Here is a 14,614-nt window from a genome sequence, read left to right as displayed (position 1 = left end):
TCCACACGAAACGAAAATCAATTATTTAATTCATGTCTTTCACTTATACATTTTTGCCAAAGCATCAGCCTTATACATTCCATAAGACAAACCACATAGGTCCTACTAGAATGCATAAAAGGTATGTGTGACCGCTTATACATTTCATTTGACACATGATCTTTATTAACTTTTTGCAAGGCGTCTGCTTATTAGTTGACTTATACATTTTATGAATAATCAGCAATGGAAATTTGCCAAAAGATATAAGGAGATTTCTATCCGTGCATACTCTCGTTGCATGATCTGGTGATTAACTAATTAAAGAACAATTCGAAGCAATAGTTGGAGTATAATGGTCCAACGATAACATGAAACAATTATGGGAATGATTTAAATAGTCGGATTTAAGTTTTAGGATTTCCTACGTAGAATAGAAACAAGCAATACAATGTTTAAATGTAATAGGTATTAGAATTTTAATAGAACATATTCGTGAATTGAGAAACTCGATAGATTGATAAACTTTAATTTTGCTTTCGATCAGACGTTTTGACCCTCCTTACCAATTCCTCCAGTACCCATTCGCTTGGTCATCTTGGAATATTCTGTGACACGATTTCTTGAGCTTACTACTTTTAACTTAAGAACTAAACCCTCATCTGTACTGCAAAAAAAAACTACTACTTAGTCAGATGATTCGCTGCTAGGAAGGCAGGGGTAGTATGCATTTGTGGAAATATATATTCATCAGTAGGATCTTTGTCCACCGAAGAGGTTTATGTGAGCCAATGAACAATCTGTGTTCTCTCGATCATTAGACACATCATAATTTATACTCGGGTACATCTCATACCAACGATTGCAAAACATCGTTTTTTGTAGCTACGTCGATCTTGACCTTTGCATTTTAACATTTTGAATGGCTGAAAAATGGAAATTAGTAATACTATTTCATAGGCATAATAAAAATATCCACCCTTTGACATTAATTTTCATATGAATTTGAATAAATACACGGCGAACGACTCGATATATAAAAAAGTCAACAACAAACCTCTACACTAGCAACACGTCATAAAAACAAGTGTTACTTCGATGAAAATATAATCTTAGTTTAAAATACTTAAAAATACTTACGATACTTACGAGGAATTTAAAAATATTTAATTGATATTAGGTCTAAAGTTTAGAGTGAGATGCCCCTAGGTTGGCTCTGTTGTCTTGTGAACTTTAGCTATAACGGCCTCTTTTCTGATTTTTATCTCTCAATCTATGACATCTACACGAAAACTATGTTTGAACGAAATTTTTAGAACAGTATAAGAAACATTATGCCGTAGATTACACATTTTTATATCAAATGAGTGGAAAGTTCGTAGAATAAGTACTTTAAAATTCTTCAATTTTTAAGATATCTTCGAGCATAAAACTAAGTCAAACTTCAATAAAATCACTTTAAATAGTCAACCTTTGGTGACAAAGTTGTTAGATAACACGTTAAGCTTTGCTATAAAAGTTGTTACAGCATTTTTCGTTGTTTCAGTCTCGAGATACAAATATTATAAGCCGTAAATTACCTTAAAAACATAAAATTAACTTGAAGCACCTCTAAATCATCACCGATTTGGATGAAAATTTGCACAGAAGTTCAAATTAACATAACGAACAGTAATCACAGTTGACCCGGTGTATCCCGAACATTTCTGTTAAAATGAACAGGTCTAGTGGCCATGGATCGAGTATAGTGGAGATGACTTCTTCGGAGAGCAGAGGACAACAATCACATTGCGCAATGTTCTAAAACGATTTGTTCAAGTATGGAGTTTTAAGTCTCGGGCGACCGGATGTTCAAGAGATGTTTGAGGGCCTAAATGGGGAGCCATTGACAGAAGTGCTGATACCGCCTTTTTTAGCTACCGAATTATATTCTTTCACACCTACGGTACTCGATGTATCGAAATTCTGTGTGGCCGACCATGGTCGGAAGTTGTCGTATGTGCTTGGTGGAGCTGGAAAAATCTCATGTCGGTCATGAAGAAACGGCGAATCAATACCATCTCGGAAATGAGCCGTAAGGCTCGTGGAAGTGTAATGAAGTTCTTCTGGAGTATCAGACTATGGCATTCAAATAGGATCGTTCTCGGTTCACAATTGAAAGCGTGCCGTCGAGGACGAGGAAATCTGTTAAGACAATCATGATTCGATGCATCCGCTGCACCAGGTGTAACCGAATGCAGATAGGAACGCACGTCGAGAAGGTATTTCTGGCGGAGTTGTCTGGAAAAGTGATTGACCTTAGCTTGATGGACCTTACAGCTTCGTAGCTCATCCGTGGATAATCCGAAAGATGGAATCGATTGATATACTGGATTTCATGGGAAGCAAACGAGTATATCAACGAGGAGTGACTGTCGGATAATTCCTCTTTCTCCTTTAGCGTGTCTCTTGTTATTTAAAAAAAAAGTCACCGTGTCTTTACTGTAAACCATAATTATGTTCTGATGACATAAATATTACACGTCCATAAATATGCATGGTATCAAAAGTGTTGACACTATTTTTAGCATACAGACCTTACCAATCGTGTCGAATCGAATCCCCCTTGGGTGGTCTGCATTCCGATCGTTTTGAAATCCATCAAATTGGCAATTCGACCATTGCTCAACTATACATTTCATTGTATTGTTCTCACCCCCAAGTGGTTCATCAATGATTCGTCGTAATGTTTGGTGATTGTAGTCAATATCGACTGGGCAACCGATAGAGTAGGATAAGCTAAAACGCACCTCTCGTGTAAAATGGTCCTGCGCTATTTTTCATAGCTCCGACTTTCAATTTGTGTATTTAACTCTGAAACTGCCAACGTAAATAAATAATTTTAGAATAAAAAGATTTATTCAAAATCCTTTCAGGCTCATCAAAACTTGAGGAGTTTGTGGTTTTTTTTTATGGATGGCTAAAAAATATGTTCAGAAATGACGGAATTATGCTTTAGCATTTTTCAATATCAGACGTTGGGGGTTTGCGAGTTAACGAGCAGCATTGCTAGTTCAGTACTGGAACTAACATTATGGTTCATACAATCCCAGAATTAGTTATGGGATAGCAAAGAAAAACCGCATGGGGGGCATTTTACCCCAGGGTTGCATTATAGACTGTTCTCCCCTACTCCCTGTGCCGTTATCCCCGCAGCCAACAAATTCGTTATTTGAGTATATTTCAAACAGTTTCACTTGCACCATCGTCCCTGTGTTGGCCGTCGATGGAGATTGTTTCCACTCGAACGTGATAGAACATTTTTGCCAATATCGATTTTGTTTATTGTCTCATCTGTAGCTTTGATGTGCCCTGAGAGGAGAGGCCGGTGCAAATAAACCTACACGTATTGCTTTTGATTTTGAGCTACTGTTGCTCGGGGCGATAGAGGGCGCACGTTTGCCTGTTGCTGCGCGAACGTTGAATAGACAGTATCCATGATGAGAATGTCAAAATGAGATGGCATTTGATATACAACTGGATACAACATTGTTGTGGCTAAACTGAAATATAATTTCAATGATTTTACGGACTATGTGCTTTCAAATGCGTCGCTATGGTCATTGTTTTTGTTTTGTTTTTCACTTTACTCTCACTCTTATGTTAATATCTACTCGTCTGTAAGATCATTCACGGTGTGTTTGGTAGAACAAATTCAACATAAAAAATTCGTCAAGTCTGTTCTCTGAAAAAAAAAATGCTAGTGTCTTCACGGACGAGAGACTGAGTGACGACCATGCCCGACTGGCTGCCAGTTACGTACCACTCTCTGGCCAAACCATGAGCAGAATTTATATCAATCCCGAGATGATTTCCAGGGGTTCTTCGAAACTAAAGTCGTCGTAAAATCCGGGTCCGGACGGAATTCCTCAAAACGCACTTGGACAGTTTGTTGTCTCCACTGCTGCATGATTTTCAACGGTCCGTGGACGTCGGCGTTTTCCCATCCTGTTGGAAGCTAGCACACATGTTTCCAGTGCACGAGAAGAGCAACAAACAGAACATTGGCACGAGGGGTGCGACACATCTAAAATGGCATATCGATTGCAAACAAGATGTACCTATTTTTTAGATCAGTGTATTTTTGCCGTTTTCATTCTTTTGCTTTTCGCTGCATCCATTTTTGTATGGTGCAGTAGATGCAAAAGATAGAAGTGTAGATAGATCAGATAGATAAAAATAGTAAACTGACAGCGCCGTTCCAAACCGTGCGAATGAATTTTTGTTTTGATTTTTTAACACACTTGAAAACGAAAACTAACAATCTTCTCTCTCGTTAATTTACATTGCTCCGAGCTTTTGATATTCAAATAGCAATAAAAATAATTGCTATTAATGTCCAACTTCTTCGCATTGCGTGCAGTTCTCAAGCCAGGTAAACGAAATTGTATCTTTTACGGAACTTATCTTCTGTCTCGGAAGACACCAATGGCTAGTTCAATAACATTCCCCACACAGTGACTCCTTACTCCCGGTGCCTGATTACTTGTGGCATGCTCGAGGTTAGGGGTAACAATTAGGTAAGCAGGTGGAAGTTCTCGGGGTTTCACTGAAGTCCTTATACATGTCTGCATAGTTGACGTCGTGCCGTTTCCAAATTAACTCTGTCATCGTCCTCATGTCCTCTTCCAATTGTGATGTAACGTCAGACTTCAAGAGCGCTATGGTTAGGCTACTTGAAAATGCCAGTACTTTCAGCACATTTTTCATCTTTACACGAAAATCGTCGGGAAAATCACCAAAGCACCGTTGAATGATGACTGCAAATAAAATATTTAATATAAAATGAGTAACAACAATAGTCAATTAGATTATATTCATCATCAAAATACCATTTCATCCTAGCAGTATGAGTATAATGAATAAATAGATATTTACTTACCGTACAGGAGACTAACTCTTCGGTAGACATTTTGCAAAATTCACGCGTAATGTTTGACATCGAAATGAAAAACAATTGCACTAGAAACCAATGTTATAGCCAAGACTTGCTATGATCAAAATAACGACCAGATAAAAATATTTGAAAATACTATAAAATACTTAAGAGAGATTTAACAATACTTAATGAGTATTGGAACTAAAAGTTTAGACTGGAATGCCCCTATAAAATACCTAATCTTACACCTGACGGAATCCATCTTTGATATAAAGGATGAGACGTAAACAAACATGTCATATAAAATTAAGTGCTCCTAGACTGAAAAGTTCGAAAGTACGTTTGACTGAGCTGAATTTCGTATTTGTCAGTCTCAGAACACTTAAATTTACATTAATTTTTCTAAGTGTGTGATCCTCTCTTTACTAGTCTCAAACCTGTCTAATTTAAGTCGATAGATGTGTGGATACTGCAAACTGTATTCAAAAGCCAATGATCTTAAGGAAAATAAATTAAAAAAAAAGAGTTGCTTGACCAACCCCCCCCGATTATTTTCAATGAGGTCGAAAATGATAGTGAAAGCATGAGCCAAAATATCAGACTTGCTGATATTTTAAAAATAATGCTCTCTTTGAAACACACCGTGCATTTTCTATAATATTGAATTTTGAGTCATTATATAGGGGAAATGACGGCTTCGGCATGACAGACTATTTTCGGCAACACAAATTGAAACACTATTTTCACTGGATTTTCTTACGAAAACACTCCGCTGAATGCATGCAAACGACTCTTTATGCTTTCAGCTTCAATTTGACTATATTTTTACCACTGAGAAAAAGCAATCTAGCAAGGTTTTCTTGAAATGAAACACACGCACTACATATTGTAGCTGATTTCGAGTTGCCGATAATAGAACAGCAGATTTACATGCAGTTCAAATGGAACGGTTGCCGAAGAAAAACTGGTTGCCGACAATACTCGCTCTCACTAGAGAAGATTGGAGCTTTGTAAAAGCGTTTCAAAACAGTTTTTGACAATTCTTTCGACTGAAATTGTTAGAGCAGCTGGCAGCAATAGATTGTAAACAAACCAATACTGCATATGTGTGCGTTCCTTAGAGAAAAAGGCTATAGAAAGAAGGTCGCTGCTTAGGTTGCCGAGAATACGTAAATTCCCCTAACACATTCTATTTTGAACTGGCAGTTTATGAAAAAGTAAGAGGTTGTATCCAAGACTCGACCTTAGATTTGACGCAGGATTACGTGCTCGGTGTCAATATTTGGCGACTATGTTAGGGAAACCACTATTTGCAGGCAATCGATGATAATTTTGATCACCAATGCAACAGTTGGACATTTCTGTAACTTTTAATAGTGGCCTATATAAAGTTAATGAAGTATTCAAGTTTCAGCATCTTTGTAGAAAAATTACCAATCGATTGGCTTGTTTAGAATTAAAATCCATCCGCTAATGACAGAGTTTTAAGTGGTCAAAACATGACCACTTTTCGTAACGCGGTCGATAGTGGTTTTTTTTAAATTGCACCCCCAATATGTTGCCAAAAGACGTAATCCTACGTCAAAAATCAATCAATGATCGTTGTACTTTCTCCAATGTTTGTCCTGAATTCTATGCACTTCTATTGAAATCCCTCGATAGTCATAACACAATGTCAGCACTACCCATTTCGGTTTATTGCCGACTTTTCCCATTCTAATATACAAACTCTCGCACACGTGGTATCGGCCTACGTTTGCATTCAGCCCCGATGCCAGACATCTCTTTTTTATGATATTTTTTCCCGAGATGGTTTATTTGTGTGTTATTTCGCTTGCCACATTTTTTATTTACAACTCCTTCGTCGGCAAGATTTGTGAGCTTTCCATTCGCACTGATAGCTTTGTTTTGATTTTTCTCGATTTCCACCCTGATATCCCCGGAGGTGATAGGTGGCGTGGTTTTCATGCTTCACCACTCCTCCGAGCGACGCTCCCGAGGCCAGGCCATGGAGGTTTTCCTTTCGCGAAATAGCCTTTGTGGAGGGATGCAAATATAGATTTTGCTTTCATCTCGTGTTTCTATTTTTCACCGAAGCATATAATTGCCGAACGCTCATAAGAGGGCTATTATTAGTCTCACAAATCGTTTCCAGCTGTTCGGGAGGGGAGCCGTAAATCAATCGGTGTTTTCGCTGCCTTCAACGCCTCCGTCTCATCGAACCATTGTAGATCGGTATAACGTTCGGAAGCGGCGCAGTTGTTTTAGCATTATTTTTATTATTTCAGCAAATATTATTGCTGCGCGAAAAATATGTTGCTGAGGTAAACATTTCTGTATACGAGCGAACGATTCGTCAAATCGGCGCGGGGGCAACTATTGAGAGCAGGAAATTTATGATTGCTAGATGATGCTGTTTCAAAGGTTTGGTCAAATTAGGGAAGATGAAAATATGGAAAATTACTGCAGTCTTCGATATTATGTAGTTGTGGTGAATTGGACATCGATCTGTCAAAAAGGGATCAAGGGGCTTGTCAATTCTTTTTAATAATTCTATCGTGGTTTATAATTCTATGTGTTCCTAGCACTCCTAGCACTGTCTATTTCGTTAACCATTTATGTGCTTTATTTATAATTATATAGCTAACAAATTCATCATCTTGATTCACACAGCAAAACTGTGGTAAACTTATAAGAAACATGTATGTAACATTTCCTTCTTTGGACATTTTCTAATTTTTTGAAACCAATTGCATCAAACTTTCGGTTTCGTAGGAGGCAAAGCACGACCACGTAAATATAGTAAATATAGTGCTTACATTTTGAAATCCAGAGAGAAGCAGCAAAATTTGGAACAAGAGTCAGAATTCCCATTTGAAAAATATGCAGTGTTCTGAGCTGACTATGAATCGTTCCATTCGCAAGAATTTTGCAAGCAGGATGATAAATGATATCGAGCGCTTATCAATATCTGCAATATCCAAGATTAAAACACTCCCTATGTTTCTCAATTGCCAAAAAAAAAACGTGGTAAGGTTCATCCTTGTTGATCGAAAAAGCAAATGAGAAGCTACACTTAATCGTAACAAACTTTTTTCGACCACTATGGCTAAGGTCCCGGGGTGGGACTCCCAGCTAGCTGTATCAAAGTTAAGCACTATTTACTTACGAAAATAATCGTTAATATGCATCAACTGGATATTTCGTGATGTAATCATAAGTTGACTCTCTCGGAGACAAACCAGCATTCGGCTGAAAGCCTCCTTAATAAAGATAACTAACTAACTATAAGTTGACTCACTAAAAGCACAGTTTAAAATATTTCATTATACCACAGACAAAATGATAGTTTTACATCTATTCAGCGTAATCATCAAATCTTCGAATTGTTTGCATTAAATTACATTCAATTAACATAATTTCCGTAATGAATCCAATGCAAACCAAAAAGATCGAAGAGACGAAGAAATGTCGCATCTGTAAATAGGCAATATTACTGAATGACAACGCTCTTGATTGGCTTCTGACCGACTTGAAAATACTACTTTAAAAATCCGTTGAAAATGCCCACACGTCAAACTCCGTCAGGCATTTAAACAGCGGAGGAACAAAAGAAACGACAAATTATCTGGGCCTCACCTGTTTACATCTCATTACGCATTACCGTGACTTTTTTTTTGGGTATCAAGCTGGAGCTGCGTGACAGTTTAGTTTTCAAGACATGACCCATTTGAATAAATTTTGATTCTATCTTTGACAATACAGCAGAAGGACTAGCCTATGTTGGCCGCTTGAACACTGGATTCCGTGTCTTTTGTTTGTTTAAGATAGTTATAGAAAAAAATGCTGTGATGTGTGCGCGTAGATACATCCGCGTAGTAAAGCGATTGAATAAGTAAATCCGTTTCGAACGAAATATCTAAATTATGTAAGTTACGAAAACCGAGCAAATTCCGAAAGCCGTGCGAGACAACCGAAGCGAGAAAAAAGGCTTATTATCATTTAAAGAGTGCCACCAAAATAAATGTGATAGCCTATGTTGGCAAGTTGATTAATTTTGGTTTCCTCCCTAGATATTCTACTTATTTACTACTGAGCTTTGTATCAAATTGGTTAATTTAAAGAACGTTTCAATCATTTCAAGATTTCGCGACCGCACCGAACAAATTCTATACTACATAAGCTCAAAAGCATTTGACAAGTTCTACCGAATTGCGAATCACTTCTGCATAAGCTCCGTAGACGTGAGCGCGTTGATTCCGACAGCCGCGAAAAGTTAAACATGCATCAATATCACATAAGGAAAGATCGATTTTACGTAGGTTTTAGTTCAAAGATTAACATTGACTGCTGTTTACAAATGTAAGTACTTGAACACTAAGAAATAAGTTAACTCAAATGCTTAAACCGCATATATAAGAGATTTCGCGTATTGAGAGAATAATATAGTAATCGAGTACAACAAACTCAGGGGAATACAATACTTCCAAAAGTTTAAAAGTTATTAATTGTCACATACCTCTACTTTTACTTATTTCCTAAACTATTCCTCTCCTTGTTAATCTGCTTAATGCTATTGGCGTGCTTGCGTTTTCTTTTTAAAATTCAAGACTAAATAAGAAGATTTATTCTACAACTTTAAAGGTTAGTTGCCTCCCTAAGCGGACCCCCCGCATCTTAATTCTTTTGTTAATCTACTTAATGTCATTAGACTTTTTGAAGTTTCTTATTTGAGTTCATTTGATGATTATGATATCTCATTAGTCTAATTAAATAAATTATTAAAAGCTCTAATTCACCTAATCAATCATAACCCATGCTTTATTAAGTACCTGCACTTGTGCCTGTAATATAAAATTAAACGTGTTTCAAGTACTTTTGATTGTGACCTATACCTATTTATTATATCTTAGTTCGACCCAGGTAACACCTTCATGTGACTAAAATGCTTCATTTTGAAGTTAGTTTCCTAGCTGATTTTTAAATTGTATAGGGTATATGCTTCAATTATGCTCACACACTTCCACTATGTTTCACCACAAAAATACGTATGGGTATGTCACAATAGAAGCACGCCAAAGTGGAAATCCCGAGCCATAGTTCAAACACTTATCCCAAATCAAAATGAAGCACAGATAAGATTAGTTACAATACCATGTACAAAAATGATGTTTAACATTGTTTCCTGAGTAATACTTCAATGAAAACAACAATGAAAGCTTGTCACGCAAATAGAAGGAGCACCGTTGGGCACTTTCTGAAATATTTCAATAGTATAATTCCCTTGCAAACCCAAATAAATCTATCTGCGTAAAAAAATAAGAGTGATTTGCGGCAAAACCCGCCAGTATCACACCCAACGTCAGTGCCTATACGTAAACGAACTACGACGCGGCTCTCAATCAAAGGAGTAACAAGTGTGATACTATCACTGCTAGACTAGATATTTGGTTCTCTTATGCAGTGGTTTATCAGAGAGGGTAAACTTAGTAATCCCCATTGCCTGCCCATGGCGCAAACCAAAGTCAGTCCAATGACTAGCACTCTCAGCACTGCCAGCATACGTGAGTCGCACCCTAATCTAAATCTCAATTCAAGATGCTGAAAAAAACTTTAGCGGATCAATCTTCGAAAAATCTTCTTTCATTTCTCGCATCTACTTGCATAGTGCATCGTATTTATGCGGGAAATCTTCAGAATTGTCATTAATCTACTCAGCGTTCCACAGCTAACCACAGCAAAACACAATCTTTCCTGCATCGTAAATAGAGTCGCCCCCCTCCTTGAGGCACACTTAATAAAAATGTGGCACAAAATAAATGTGTAGGGACTTTTGATGGGCACATAATCTACAAAGCCTTCATTCAATCCCAGGCCCGTCCCCTTCCTTGCAATTTTTCACTTTGCCTTATTCTATACCCACTAGATTTTAATGAAAACAAATTCTTCTTTAACACCGATCGCATCACACTTACCACAGTGTGGGTCCTGATCTAAAAATAGAAATTGGATGAGTGCGCGCGCGTGTGTGTGTGTGTGTGTGTGTTTGTGTATTATAATCGCTCTACCAAAGAACGATCCCTGCGTGTGCGTGCAACCTTTCCCCACATCCAACATCCCAGTGATTTCTCGTGGAAGCGCAGAGGATTTCTCGGTTTCCTTCACAGCGAGTACCACGTCAACACATTCCTTCCCATTCCCTAGTTGACCTGCATTCGGACACGGCCGGCGCTGGTATTGCTAAATATTAGATCTCCAGTTCTTACACATTGAGGATGAATGTTAGTCCCAAACAGCGTTGCCAGGTCATTTTCAGGAAAATCTGGACCAGTTAAAATATAAAATCTGGAAAAATCTGGAATGCTTCAAAAAATTCAGTTTTTAATATAATGCTATTGAAATCAAAGTGATGGGCCAATCTCCCGTAAAAATCGGTCAGTATGATCACAAACGAAGTGACAGACAACTAACTGGCGAAGAAATCAATTAAAATAATGTGGTTCGCTGTAATAGAATTTTCTTAGAAGCTTGTGCCATCATCCACCAGATGGGATAGTATTTTTGTTTTGGTTTTGCACAAAGTTGATTTTGTGTACAATGATTCTTTGACAGTGTGCAAAGAGTGCGTATTATTTTGTCATTTTTTTATGCATTTCAGTTTTGAGTAGAGTGAAAGAGATAGAACCAAAACATTCTAGAACATTTGGTGAAAATGCTAGTTCAATCCAGTAGTAGTGTTGCCATGTGGTTCAATCCAGTAGTAGTGGTGTTGCCATGTGGTACACTGAAAAATTGCAAAAGCAGGTTAGTCACCAAAGTTTTCGAGCCGCTCCGTCTGTCACTTCGTTTGTGGTATGATCATCTGGAATTTATTTAAAGTACTAGAATGGTAATGAAATACATGTTTAAATAATTTATATAAAGCAAATATCTTGTTAGCATTGCTGAAATCGTTCAAAAGTACTGCCACAGTGTGCCCAAAAAGTTTAAATTTCCATTACGCAGCATTTCAAAAATGGAGTCAAATGTGGGTAAAATGCTGCAGAAAATATGTTTAGAGTTGTTTTTAACTGTAACTTTTTTTTTAAAAGAATGAGAAGCAAAGAATCAAGCAAACTTGATGGGATGGATTTTTTTAAAACTAATAATCGATGTAGTCCTTACTATTTGATGCAGTAACATAATTTAAAGATTTTATTAGTTCTAAATAATTCTTATATTACCCTGAGGTTGATCAGATTCACAATTTAATTCTTGATATCATACAACACACAAAACCCAGTAGATCAGTAGGCCAAGAGGGAATCAAAGTCTAACATCGTGGCACTCACACAAGTTTACCTAAACTACGGGTAACTCCACTCCACAATTCCCTCAAACTGGTAATAATTCCTAAGAATTGGCACATATTTGTGTCCATTTTTCTCAATGAAATTCTGGAAAAAAAAATCATAATAATTTCCTTGGTACACTCTTCAGAATAACCGTCACGCTCTTCTCAGACTCATCAGATAATTCCCTTTACACGGATAGAAATCTCCTTATACCTTTTGGCAAATTCTATGGCTGATTATTCATAAAATGTAGAAGTCAACTAATAAGCAGACGCCTTGCAAAAAGCTAATGAAGATCATGTGTCAAATGAAATGTATAAGCGGTCACACATACCTTTTATGCATTCTTATAGGACCTATGTGGTTTGTCTTATGGAATGTATAAGGCTGAGTTTTGGCAAAAATGTATAAGTTAAACACATGAATAAAATAATTGATTTTCGTTTCGTGTAGACTGCTTTGTAGGTAAAAATTGTTTTGAAATCTTCTTCAGTATTTCCTAATTATTCAAGTGTTTTGCCAAAATGTTTTTGAATGCTTCCCAGAAATTGCGCATAATTCCGTTGAAATGTCTTAAAATTAATTTCCATAGAAACATTGAACTGAATTCAATTGAAATTATTCTCACGATTCGTATCTCCTTAAGTTTCATCATAAGTATTTTCTATGATTTCTCTTCCGGATTGTGTTTCCTTTATTCACAAAATCTCCATGCAATTGTCATCAGCGTTGACAAGACAATTGACACCGTTTTCAACCAGAGGTTGCACAGACTGATTATTTAACACTAGACAACAGACAACACATCACATCCAGTAGCCCAGTAGGAAAATTTTCAGGTGGTCAAAATTTGCACCGGTTAGAGTGGGACTCGAACCCTCACTTCGTGTCACTCACAATACGCCTGAACGACGGGTGAAGTCGCACGACCACGAAGCCCACAAAGATGGATGGAACTCTACTCAGAATTAGCTTGAAATTCTCGTTCGATTTCACAAGGAATTCACCTTACACGTCACTGTGAACTATTTTCAGAATAACCTTAAAATTCCAATAATGTCCAAAGTTAATAATTAAAGTAGCAAGCTTGGCTATTTATTTTTTGATTAGATGGTAAATCAATTGCAGTGATATTTTTAAAGCAACATGTTTAAAAAATCTGGTAAAATCTGGAACATAGGTTAAAACTCTGGAAATATACGTGGTCTGTCTGTGTATCTGGAAAGACGACTAAAAATCTGGAAAATCCAGATAAATCTGGAATACTGGCAACGCTGGTCCCAAACATCATCTGTTGGTTCTCTGTGTAATTGCAGCTGACTGGTAATAACAGAGCAGCAACCGTGGGCGGTCAATCTGATTTCTGATTTCTGATTTTTCATAATCTACAAAGCCTTCATATTATTCCAAGGGGGGCGTTTCTAAATTGCAATTCTAGATGCTCGGAAAATCTCACACTAGCCAATCAATCTACGAAAAATCTTCTTTCGTTTCTCGCATCTACTTGCATCGTGCATCACTTCGCTCATATTTTTCTTTAATTTTTGATAATAAATTTTATTTCATTTTTAACTACGTAATATAAGTCTAGTGGTGTGGACTCAAAAACAACGAATCAAAAAGGAAAGCTGGTTCCCTTCATTTGATATAGAAGTAAAGTTTTTGGATCATGCTTTCCGGAATTCTAAACTATGTTTCAAAATGAGCAAAAGCTAAACTCACCGAACGAATTTGCGAATTGAGGTCATCTCGCCGGGAACAAATGGAAATCAAAAACAATGATGAAAAGTTTACAAGAATATTCTTCAAGTGGAACAAACTCACCATGATCTATGTCCAAGGGCACGGACCCAAACATCCTGAACCCAAGCTGCGCCACCTTTGCACTTACTTGATTCAGAATACTTAGGCAGAAAACGACCCGGAACCTCAAAGTTTATACATTCTCACTCACGGGGCCTCCCTTAGCTCAGTCGGTAAACGCGCAGCTCCAATACAAGACCAGGTGACTGGGTTCGATTCCCGGTCCAATCTAGGAATTTTTTGGGATGGAAAATTTCTCGACTTCCCTGAGCATATAGAGTATGATTGTATTTGCTACACAATTATACTAATGCAAAAATGGTACAGGCATCGAAAGCTCTCAATTAATAGCTGTGGAAGTGCATTTCGAACACTAAGTTGAGAGCACACAATAAGCTACTATGCGATATGCAATATGCTTGAAATTCGAAAAAGAAGAAGACATTTGCACTCACTGAATAATCATTCATGTAAACATGTATAAAATATGTGTGTACCCTCAAATCTATATAGCCTTATTCGACCGATTCACGATGGTGGCGGGTTGGTAATTCGCCGGTCATGACCATAGTGCAATTCT

This window comes from Ochlerotatus camptorhynchus, unplaced genomic scaffold (assembly GCF_037179485.1).
Source record: "Ochlerotatus camptorhynchus isolate MF236.1 unplaced genomic scaffold, CSIRO-AGI_Acam_v1.1 ptg000284l, whole genome shotgun sequence".
NCBI lineage: Eukaryota > Metazoa > Arthropoda > Insecta > Diptera > Culicidae > Ochlerotatus > Ochlerotatus camptorhynchus.
This window is presented reverse-complemented; position numbering follows the sequence as displayed.